The following is an 8664-nucleotide window of genomic DNA, read 5'->3' as shown; positions in this document are numbered from 1 at the left end:
GATTGGCCTCCGTCGTTTCTTCCACGGTTGCCACCCTTTCCTCTGGGAGAGATGGCTCACAGGCCACAAAAATTTCGTCCTCCTCGGGATAATCCCTGATCTGGTAAAGCAAGTTTGAATCAGGCACCCAAGAGCTGGAGCTTTCCTTTGGCTTACGAGCCAAATTTCTCGTGGACTTCATTTTTTCCGAGCTCGGGGAACTCGGAGCCCTCTTTCTTTTCTTCTCCCCTGTTGCTCCGGGCTTCCCCGAAGCAGAAGAATCGGCGGGTAAGTCTTCACCCCCTACTAAGGGCCTAAGCTCGATGATTCTAGGCAAACCTGGAAAACTGAGAAGAGAAGGAATGAAAACATGGTGTTGTAGAGGAAAGCTTAGTGCTACTTATATAAGGAAAGGACTCTTATCGTGAGAACGAGCCTTTCAGCGACCCTTCAAAAACTCGCTCCACGAGCGCTCGGCATAAGACATCTGCGAACAAATGCCTCTGATCCACTCCTTGAGCCGAGGGATGGCGTTTGGGACTCGAGCAAGAGCTGCACCATAGCAGACACTGATGAGAAAAAAGAAAATAAAATATAAAATCGACGTTCAAAAGGGAGTTATACTTACGTGATACGTTCCACTTCTCGGGGAACGGCCTCCACTCGGTAGGTATCAGGTCGGCGGTCCTCACCGGACAAAGCGTCATTGCCAACCCCGATTCCTGTCCTCGTCGATACTAGAAAATGGGGCTTTGTTGGCCCAGCGTACAAGCTTTATCAGCCCCCCTCCCCTCCCCGAAAGATTTGGGGACTGTAAAAGCGGAGTAGATGATCGTTGGTGAACGTGCATGAATCAATTTTGTTCACAAAAAATCGGAGGAGGATTACGATCCTCCACAATGATGGGTGGATTTGGCCTAGGAATACGTTGTACCTCCTACAGAAGTCCAAGATGACCGAGTCCACCAGGCCCAATGTAAAAGAATAAGTGTAAACACTCAGATATCCCTCAACATGGGTGGTAATGTCGTCGTCGGGCCCGGGAATCACTACGTTCTTATCCATTCAGCGGCAATCCTTTCGAACCACAGGAAGAACAGCCTCAGTAATGGAACAGATGTACCGTGACACCGCCTCGCATCGGCCTTGAACCGAAGAGGGATTTTTGACTTTGAAGTCTTCATTAACCGAACACCCTGGCCACGCCCGGAGCAGACCTCTCGAGGACAACCATATCGGAAGCGGTCTCCTTGACCTCAGTGGTGGGCTGCGAAGAAGGAGCACTTTTTTGGGAACGGTCTTGGAAGTCTTCGCTATTTTTATCTAAGAAAGGCTTGGAAAAAGATGACGAAAAATGAAGGGTCAAGTGCGGAGATTTGGGTAGAAGATGAGTAAAAGTTTGAAACTCACTTAAATTTCTTAAAAACGAAAGTAAAAATGCTAGAGTATGAAGAAGGATAGAAGACTCGAAGGTAGAAGCTTGAACATAAAGTGAAAAATGAACGAAGGAAAGGGATATATAGAGGCCTTACAACATTTCGCGCCCAAAGGTAGCCAATCGGTAGTTGACACGCATTTGGGGTCATAATGACCTGACTGACTAGACGTTTCAGGTCCTTTGTCGTTTCTGTCACGATGTATTGAAGAAGGAATCGAGGAGCTCATGTTGTTTCTCGTCAACATACTCTCTGAGAAACGAGGGGACTATTTGTATACGGGTGAAATCGGACCCGTAAGACGGTCCAGTCTCCGATAAAATAAATTGAGTAACAGACGTGATGGCACAGAGCCGAAATCGAGGTAAGGGAGTCATCGAGACAGGTTCCGGGGGTACGACGTCCGCCCCCGAGAATATCGGGGCCATGACACCGGATTGGTCCAAATCCCAAAAGCCTTCAGAGAGCGTTATCGAGTAATCGAACACGATTGACAGAAGGCCGTAATATCTGTGACCGACCGGATATCACGGCGTGGATCTCAACACATATCGATAGAAAACTGGTGATTAGTTAAATAGAAGATGTTATATCTGTTATAGAATTGCACTTAGGATAAAACTCCCCTACTATATAAATGGGAGTCTGATTATTCATTTAAAACATGTGACGCACGCATACCAAGGCAATATACTGTTATTTTCTCTGTTATTGAAAGTTCTTATTCTTGCTCATCAATGATGGCCATTGTGAGTCGGGATCGAGGGTGGATATTTCATTGAGGCTGGAATCATCCTCCTCACGTGGTTTGAATTTACTATACCTTTATTTGTTTAATCTAACGCAATTTATCATTTGTATCAAATCAATCCGCGTATTTCTAAAACCATTTACAAATTTAATTGTTATCCGTTTTTAGGGTAAACACCTATAATCACGTAGATGTCTATAACTTGCTTTAGACCACAAATTTCAAAAGTCATTCATTTTTTTATACTCCATATCCAGTTAAATACCTTCACGTAACATGACACGAAGGGAGTAAATAATTAAACATTATATTCAAAAAATAATAGGAAATATATTAATTTTCATGATTTTGTAATACAGTTTGTTTAATAAAATATACTTTAAAAGTTAATAGTCATGCACGACAGCTGATGGGGGTGGTGATCAAGGATGAAGGTTTGTGAAATATTGGCTGTAGAATCACTACCAGTGAAGTTATGATAGATTTTAGGGATATGAAAAGTTGTAGATTTTAAAATGAATTCTATTTTATATAATTTTCTCAAAGTAGTTGTAACTTATTTAATTAAGTTCTAAATAAGTTGTATTACATGTAAAATTTTTTTCAAGAATATATGAATCTTTCAGATCTCACTCCATCGAATGCATGTGCATTTTCTCTTATGATTAACCACTTATTTTCTATGAAAAAGTTAGATTCATTTGATCTAGTATAGGTTTTTAAAATAATTAAGATATTGGTCATTCAAAGGTTTCGTGTTGTAAGTTATAACGTTACTTATTTATTATTTATCCGAAATATTCAACCTAAACTTGCTTTTCCTAAGTTCAATCTATATAACCCTATTCTACCTGTGTTCAAGTTGCTGCACATGTTTCTTGTGATCGGTTATTAATGCTTGCAGCCCAACTTCTTTATTCTAACTTTTTCCTTTCTTCGTTTTCCTGCTTTACCTAACTTTTGCTTCGTTCTTTCTTTTGCAGCTAGCCTAGGATGGCTGTTAATTTCTACATGTGCGGCTTGCTCTTAATTCCATCTGGGCACCTGGCCCTAGTTACGTACTAGGGGTCAGGAGCGGAAGGAGAGTGCTACCTACGGTTAGGATGAATTTGTTAAACTTTGGATTTGTTATAGAAAATTCATTAAATATTGCCATACATCCTTTTAAGGGGGAAATGAGTTTTTCCACTTAAACTAATATTATTGGAAAGAGATTATTTTATTTAATTTTTGAGAGTCATCACTTGAATAATTATTTAAGGTGTCCCAAGTCACTGTTATTTTAAATCCAAAATCAAGAAATTTTTTTACTCTGTTAAAGTCTGTGAAACACAAAAGATCGGGTAAGGAATTTTGTCAACTCGGGAGAATGTGTTAGGCACTTTCGGATTCCGCGGTTTTAGCACAGTCACTTTGCAATTCAAACTCGGCTTAATTAACTGATTATTATAATATTTTAAACCTATATGTATTTTACCTCTTATATCGTTTTTATTCATATATTTAAACCTTTTTTAGTATTTGTGGAGTTACTTTAAACAAGTTACGATGTTGTACATCTGTTGTTTCACACGCATCGCAATTGCGTCACGTGAAACGCACTCGCAATTTATAACATATTCATGTTTATTATTACTTTGAAGTGGAGTCCACTCACAAAAGCGTGCACTCAAATTTGAGATTACGTGTCATGACTATATCACGGGAATCGTACTCATAGCCACAACAATTTATTATTGGTCGCGCCTAAAATAAACTTTCAAATGTTGTTACTCTAGACTAACTTTTGAGATTATGTAAAGTCATAATTTATAGGTAAGCATTGTGAAATTGTGCGAATGATTTCAATTGTCTAGATCCTTAACAAACGTGGTCCCATACTTGCATTGTTTCGAGCCAAAGACAAACAGTTCTTTATTGAGCTTAAAACTTTCGTGAAATTAGTTACTGATGAGCTTTTGAGATTCAACAATTGAGGATGGATTTAAGCTAATTTTAATCATGTTGTTAGTGGACCTTTTCCAGAATAAACTGTACAAAGAAGGCAGACCCATACATATCGTGAACGGCATGCGAATGGAAAAATTGGACGGGAGTCCGTGGGAATCAACCAGATAGCATGACGGGCCAACTCAAAGAACCACATCGCATACTGCGTCACATACATATCACCCTGGCGAAGCCGCTCAAACTGTCTGCGCAGTTCCTCTCTACGGGATCGAGACACGAACTTCTCCAAAAAGACCACGGAGAACTGCTGCCAAGTAAGGAGTGCTACGCCAACAGGCCTATGCCTCTCGTAAGTCTCCCACCATCTGAGTGCAGCCCCAGAAAACTGAAAAGTAGTGAAGGAGACCCCACAAGTCTCCAGAATACCAGCAGTATGGAGTATCCTCTGACACCTGTCCAAAAAGTCCTGAGCATCATCTCTCTTTGTGCCACTGAAAGGTGGTGGCTGGAGTCTCCCAAACCTTTCCAACCTACGCTGATCATCCTCAGGCATAGCAGGAACCACATAAAACTGAGCAACTACAACCGGCTAGGCTGGTGGTGCCCCCGGTGTCTGGAGTCCCTGAACAACCTGCTCGGGTGTGCGAGCGACGGGAGTTTGAGTGCCTGTGCCTCCCCCGGCCTGAGAAGTGGTTGCGGCCATCGAGATAGAGACCGCCTGAGCAAGGCCAGTACACGCTGTCAAAATCTGAGCTATGGCCTCCTAAAGGTCTGGAATCACAATAGACACAGGTGGTGCCTGAGCTAGTGCATCAACAACTGAAATCCGGTCCTGATTTGGGACAACTGGTAGATCTGTAGGGACTGCCCCAACTGTGGTACGGGCTGCACCTCTGCCCCTACCATGGCCTCTACCGCGGCCTCGGCCTCTCGCGGCCCTGGTTGGTGGCTGGTTGGTGGTACTGGTGGCTGGCCCTCCTGACCGGTAATACGAGTCCTTACCATCTGTGAGAGAATGAACAACAAATGTTTAGCTACTAGAATCAACAGATTCGTACGACAAGAATTCAAGAATGTGGAATCTTCCTAAAGGTTCTGCAGCCTCTCGAAGATAAGTACAGACGTCTCTGTACTGATCCACAAGACTCTACTAAACCCGCTCATGACTCGTGAGACCTTTGTAACCTAGGCTTTGATACCAATCTGTCACGACCCAACCTAACCCTATCGTGATGGCGCCTATCGTGGAACAAGGCAAGCCAACTCATTTCCAAAACGAACCGATATTTTAATTTCAAGGATAAATTTCAAGGCCATTTTACATAAAAACCTTCGTAAATGAGTTCAAATCGAAGCAAAAGTGCGGAAAGAAAAAGCCCGACATCGGAGTGTCACTAGTCATGTGCATCTACTATAATCTGTCTAATATTATCAAGGCTAACTCAGCCTGGAAAATAGCTAAATACAACTAGAGGAAGATAAGAGGGAGAAGGGCAGGGGCTGCGATCACCAAACAATTACCTTGCTATCTCCGGAAAAATCTGCAACCAGAATAATCAACAACCGCTACCGTGTCCAGCTACACCTGGATCTGCATATAAGGTGCAGGGAGTAACGTGAGTATGTCAACTCAGTAAGTAACAACAATAAATAAAGACTGAGCAGTTGTGATGAGCAATAAAGCACATAACGTTCATATCATGAAATCTCAATAAAATACCCATGCTTTTAAAATAAGGATTTGAATCAAAATATCTCGTTTAAACCCAGTTCTAGTTAAAAAAATTATTTAAGGATATTTTTTAACAGTTTTCAAACAGAGAAAAAATGCAAAATAGAATAAAAACAGGGCATTCGGCCCAAAACAACATTTATATGCATCAAAATAGAGTAATAAAACTGAGTTATGCAGTAAACAAGTATAACCATGACTGAGTATAGATTTTCAATAAAAAAAACAATGATAGGATAGTAAGAAAAGGCCCATAAGGATCCAAACAGCACTGGCACAAGGCCCAAACATGACATTCAGCCCAATTTACAGAAACTCTTTCTAAAACATATAAGTATCATATAGTTTCAACAAAATATGCAATTTTATAGTTGCGGGACGGACCAAGTCACAAATTTCCAACGGTGCACGCCCACACGCCCGTCACCTAGCATGTGCGTCATCTCAAAATAGTATAATGATACGAAATACAGGGTTTCATACCCTTAGGACTAGATTTACAATCGTTACTTACCTCAACCCGGTCAAATCTCTACCCCGCAATGTTCTTGCCTCTGGACTCGGCCTGCAAATGCTCCAAATCTATTAATGCAAGATGGAAGGGTGATTGCATATGCATCGCAGAAGTTGAAAGTTCACGAGAAGAATTATCATGTTCATGACTTAGAATTGGCAGCCATTGTTCATGCGCTGAAGATTTGGAGGCATTGACTCTACGGTGTCTCGTGTGAGGTATTTACTAATCATCGAAGCCTTCAGTATCTGTTCAAACAAAAAGATCTTAATTTGAGGCAGAGAAGATGGTTGGAATTGTTGAAAGACTATGATATCACCATTTTGTATCACCCGAAAAAATCCAATGTGGTGGTCGATGCTTTGAGTAGAAAGGTTGTGAGTATGGGTAGTCTTGCGTATATTCCGGTTGGTGAGAGGTCGTTAGTTGCAGATGTTCAGACTTTGGCTAATCAATTCGTGAGGTTAGATGTTTCATAAACTAGTCGGGTTCTAGCTGGCACAACTGCTCGGTCTTCTTTATATGAGCGTATCAGAGAGCGGAAGTACGATGATCCTCATTTACTTGTCCTTAAGGATACAGTGCAGCACAGTGATGCCAAACAGGTTTCTGTGGGGGAAGATGGAGTTCTACCAATGCAAGGTCGTATTTGTGTGTCTAACGTGGATGGGCTTCATGAATTAATTCTTGAAGAGGCACACAGTTCCAGGTATTCTATTCATCCAGGTGCCGCCAAAATGTATCAAGATTTGCGGCAACATTATTGGTGGAGGAGAATGAAGAAGGATATAGTTGCATATGTAGTTCGGTGTCTGAATTGTCAGCAAGTTAAGTACGAGCATCGGAGACCTGGTGGTTTGCTTCAGAAGTTAGAAATTCCCGAGTGGAAGTGGGAGCGTATCACTATGGATTTTGTAGTTGGACTCCCCCAGAATCAGAGAAAATTTGACGCAGTATGGGTCATTCTGGACAGGTTGACCAAGTCAGCACATTTCATTCCAGTGGCAGTTACTTATACTGCAGAGAGGTTAGCTGAAATTTATATTCGTGAGATCGTCCGCCTTCACGGTGTGCCCGTGTCTATTATTTCAGATCGAGGTACGCAGTTTACCTCACACTTCTGGAGGGTTGTACAGCGTTTGTTAGGCACGTGGGTTGAGTTGAGTACAACATTTCATCCACAGACAGACGGACAGTCAAAGCGCACCATTCAAATATTGGAAGATATGCTTTGCGCTTGTGTTATAGACTTTGGAGGTTCTTGGGATCAGTTCTTGCCACTTACGGAGTTTACTTATAATAATATCTACCAGTCGAGTATTCAAATGGCTCCATATGAGGCATTGTACGGAAGGTGAAGTCGTTTGCCAGTTGGCTGGTTTGAACCGAGAGAGGCTCGGTTGTTGGGTACCGATTTAGTACAGGATACCTTGGATAAGGTCAAGCTTATTCAAGATCGACTTCGCACAGCTCAGTCTAGGCAAAAGAGTTATGCCGCCCGTAAAGTTCGTGATATTGCATTCATGGTTGGAGAAAGAATATTGCTCCAGGTTTTACCTATGAAAGGTGTAATGACGTTCGGAAAGAAGGGCAAGTTGAGCCTTAGGTATATCAGACCCTTTGAAATTCTTAAAAGGGTGGTTGAAGTAGCCTACAGGCTTGCATTACCACCTAGTTTATCATCGGTTCATCCGGTGTTCCATGTGTCTATGTTGCGTAAATATCATGGTGATCCGTCCCATGTGTTAGATTTCAGCTCAGTCTAATTGGACAAAGATTTGACTTACGAGGAGGAGCCAGTGGCTCTTCTAGCCCGGCAGGTCCGACAGTTGAGGTCTAAGAGTTATCCTTCAGTTCGAGTGCAATGGAGAAGTCAGCCGGTAGAGGCATCTACCTGGGAGTCCGAGTCGGACATGCGGAGTAAATATCCACACTTATTCACCAGCTCAAGTACTTTTTCTAACTTCATTCGTGGACGAACGTTTATTTTAGAGGTGGAGAATGTGATGCCCCAAAATGTCATCTTTAAATTTAAAAATTAATTCTGTGTTCTAAGACCTCAAAAAGCACTATTTATCACTCCTCGACTTGCGTGCGCAATCCGTAAATTTTTTCGGAAAGTTTTTATGTGAAAAATAGATTAAAATATAAAGAAATAGAGCCTTAAAACTCAACTGAGTTGACTTTGGTCAACATATTAAGCAATAGACCCGGATCAGTGTGTTGACAGTTCCGGTAGGTCCGTATCATGATTTGGGACTTGGGCGTATGCCATGCCCGAAATTTAATTCTGAGGTCCCTA

The sequence above is a fragment of the Nicotiana tabacum genome, unplaced genomic scaffold, assembly GCF_000715075.1.
Source record: "Nicotiana tabacum cultivar K326 unplaced genomic scaffold, ASM71507v2 Un00006, whole genome shotgun sequence".
Classification (NCBI taxonomy): domain Eukaryota; kingdom Viridiplantae; phylum Streptophyta; class Magnoliopsida; order Solanales; family Solanaceae; genus Nicotiana; species Nicotiana tabacum.
This window is presented reverse-complemented; position numbering follows the sequence as displayed.